Source organism: Saccoglossus kowalevskii, chromosome 7 (genome assembly GCF_978046115.1).
Source record: "Saccoglossus kowalevskii chromosome 7, keSacKowa6.1, whole genome shotgun sequence".
NCBI lineage: Eukaryota > Metazoa > Hemichordata > Enteropneusta > Harrimaniidae > Saccoglossus > Saccoglossus kowalevskii.
The window spans coordinates 29,832,911-29,836,646 of NC_140647.1; positions in this window are offsets into that span (position 1 = coordinate 29,832,911).

Below are 3,736 nucleotides of genomic sequence, written 5' to 3' on the forward strand. Positions count from 1 at the left end.
TATCTCAAGTACTAATCATAACATTTCAATAAAACTTGGTACATAGGTGTCATATGACACTGCACAGACCTGATAGTTTTTAGGGTAATATCAGTACATATTAATTACCTAATTTGCATAATTAATTAATTTTCGCTTTTGATATTTCGAGTAGTAATGATCACGTTTCAATGAAACTTAGTACATAGTTACTTGAGGACTGTGCAGAGACCTAATTAGTTTTTGGGTAAAATATTTGTGCATATTAATCACCTTATTAGCATAATTAGTTAATTTTCAGCTTTTCACCTGATATCTCAAGAACTAATCATCACATTTCAATGAGACTTGCGACATTTTTTCTAGGACTATGCAGAGACCTGATTAATTTTGGGATAAATAATTGTGCCTATTAATTACCTAATTTGCATAATTAGTTAATTTTTTGCTGTTCTATGGCTGTTGCACTGATGTCTAAAAACCACTCATTGGATTTCAATGAAACTTTTAAAGAGTACCCATCACATTTCAATAAACCTCAGACTATGCACCATATTAGTTTTTGGTAAATATTTATGCTTCTTAATCACCTAATTAACATAATTAATTAATACTGATATCTCAAGTATTGATCATCGCATTTGAATAAAACTTGGTACATAAATGCTCTAGGACAATAGACAGCCTGATTAATTTTGGGTTAAAAGCTGTTCATATTAATTCTCTAATTAGCATAATAATTAATATTTTTTTGGTTCTAATCACATTTCAATGAAACTTGGTACATTGTGCAGACCTTTAGTTTTACACTTAAATCTGTTCATATTAGTTACCTTATTTGCATAATTAGTTTTCAGCTATTCCATCAATATCTCAAGTATAAGTAATTTTGAATTAATTTTTAATGTGTCTCCAAAACTCTCAGCACACGGGAGTTCTTTCTAAGCTTTCTTTGATTTAAGTTAGCTTGAAAATGATTTTTTTTTTTTCAAAATCCTTATTTTCATGGCGCCTGGATCTAGTTCTTGCCCAAAATAGAATCGTTGGTCTTTGTCTCAAGAACACCCTCCTCCTAAAAACATAGTTAAAGGAAGGCAGTCGTCACGCCGCGTCCTGTTCGATATGGGACTCATAGCGACGTATACAACGCGTGTAAAATGCATTGTTTATTTACATGAAATTCGAACACGCGCTGCGCGACGACCACCGCGCTTTAAAATACACATGACTATATATTTAGCTTTAGTAGCCGCATATATTCATCTGACTTGGTAGTAATGAAAGTATAATATTTTCTCAAATCACCATCAAAACTATCGTCAATTGATAATATGTTTATTAATCCCTCATCAGAACGAAACCCGTTACAAAAACTATTAGTCACTGGAGTAGGTATTCTTGTTGGATATTCTTGTAAAACGAAGATGTCGTCTGCTTTAGATGCGTGTGTATACTGCCCTTAGTATCTTAGGCCAGACTTTTATTATCTCTTGTTTCGCGAACCCTCCGAATGAATGCAGCCGAAAATGAAATAAAAATAAAATTTTATTTTAGCGTAATTTCTCGCGCCGGCCGACTTGTGAGCGCAAAAAATTGCTAAAAAAATATTATTTTCATCTTAATTTTTTTTACCGCCCGCGCAGATGAGAAACAAGGTTATACACAGAGTAAAATTGTATTTCATTTCTTCTCTCCGATCAATGATCTCACTTACATTTCCTTGAGAATCACACAAATCTAATGGGAAAAAAGAATTAATTTTATTTTTTTCCGCCCTCCTCAAAACAATTGCCTTATAAAAACTCGCGAAACAGGGAATAAAAAAAAAGTCTGGCCTTACTAGTAAAAAAGGGGGGTACGTAGGGTGTAAAGAAAATATACAAGAACAAGAAGAGGTTCATAGAAAACTACTCATAGTAGCAGAGGACCATTTCCTGGCATTTTAGATCTCTTACAGGGACATTATTTATAAAAGGTCAGCGGGAATAGATACCCGATTTTACATTTTGTACTCGGCAACAGTACGCAAGAAAACACGGCTAAATGCGACTCTCTTGTGAAGCTAGCAGAGAACAATACGCGGCAGGTGCTCGAGCCGTGCACTGTATGCAGAAAGTACTCTAGAAACTTAACTTCTAGGCAGATATACACGATAGGTACCCAAGAAACTTAGATTCTATATAGATATACACAACAGGTACCTAAGAAACTTAGCTTCTATTATAGATATACACAACAGGTACCCAAGAAACTTAGATTCTATATAGATATACGCAACAGGTACTGAAGAAACTTGGCTTCTATATAGATATACGCAACAGGTACCCAAGAAACTTAGCTTCTATATAGATATACACAACTGGTACCCAAGAAACTTAGCTTCTATATAGATGAACGCAACAGGTACCCAAGAAACTTAGCTTCTATATAGATATGCACAACTGGTACCCAAGAAACTTAGCTTCTATATAGATATACACAACTGGTACCCAAGAAACTTAGCTTCTATATAGATATACGCAACAGGTACCCAAAAAACTTGGCTTCTATATAGATATACGCAACAGGTACCCAAAAAACTTAGCTTCTATATAGATATACGCGACAGGTACCCAAAAAACTTGGCTTCTATATAGATATACGCAACAGGTACTGAATAAACTTAGCTTCCATATAGATATACGCAACAGGTACTGAAGAATCTTGGCTTCTATATAGATATACGCAACAGGTACTGAAGAAACTTAGCTTCCATATAGATATACGCAACAGGTACCCAAGAAACTTCTACAACTTTTATAATAGCTAGTGTCTTGAAGCTAATAAGTGTGCACTTCCTCAACATACAAAGAACATTTAATAATTATCAGTACACATGCCCATAATTTAACTCATTATAAACCGCCATAAATGACATAAGCCCAAATTATATTATTTACCATAAAGTTAAAAAAATAGTATGATACAAGTAATTGTTTTTTGAGAACTATTTACATTGTAACTCATGAAAACAAGTGCAAAAAAACCCATTTAAATCAAGTCAAAAAATTTAATTTAAAAAAAATAAGCTATTTTAATTAGATCACTAACAAAGAACACTTATAATAGTATTATGTTTCTGTACTGATAAGAATAAAGATCAAACCCTGTAGAAGATACAATTGATGTTTCATGTTGTGCTTGCTTTTAGTACTACCGGATTCGGCTGATACCCCGCCCAGGGCGATCTTACGGAGGATTCGATTTTTTTTTAGAAAAAAGTGGACCAAAAGATCGCCCGGGCGATCTTTTGGCAGATATTACGAGCCCCGTCTTGTCTAAAAAAATAACCCTGCGTTGATAGAAATGGTCTAGAAAAAATAATGTTTCGCGTTGACCAAATATAATCATGCAAAGTATAAATTCAAAGTGTTTTAATACATTGGTGAGAGGTCGAATTTTACGTGAACAAGAACATGCACTAAGAAGGAAAAGCAAGTCAAAGTCGAAACGGAGTGTATCATGGACATGACACAACACACGCTGCGACAACTGAGTGATTAGCGACATAATTTTGGGACGCAATTGAACTTGAAGTACTTCTTTGCGAAACTTGCTGCGCGGTGATGCTGGCATCAAGTGTGTGTTGACCGAAGTTTGACCCCAAGTCACGCGCTGAACTGGCGCGTTACCTTAGCAACCTTTTTCTTTTGCGGTCCGCGCGTCGATCTAGTAAAAAATTTTATTATATCCGACGGTACTGCAACTTGTTTGCAAC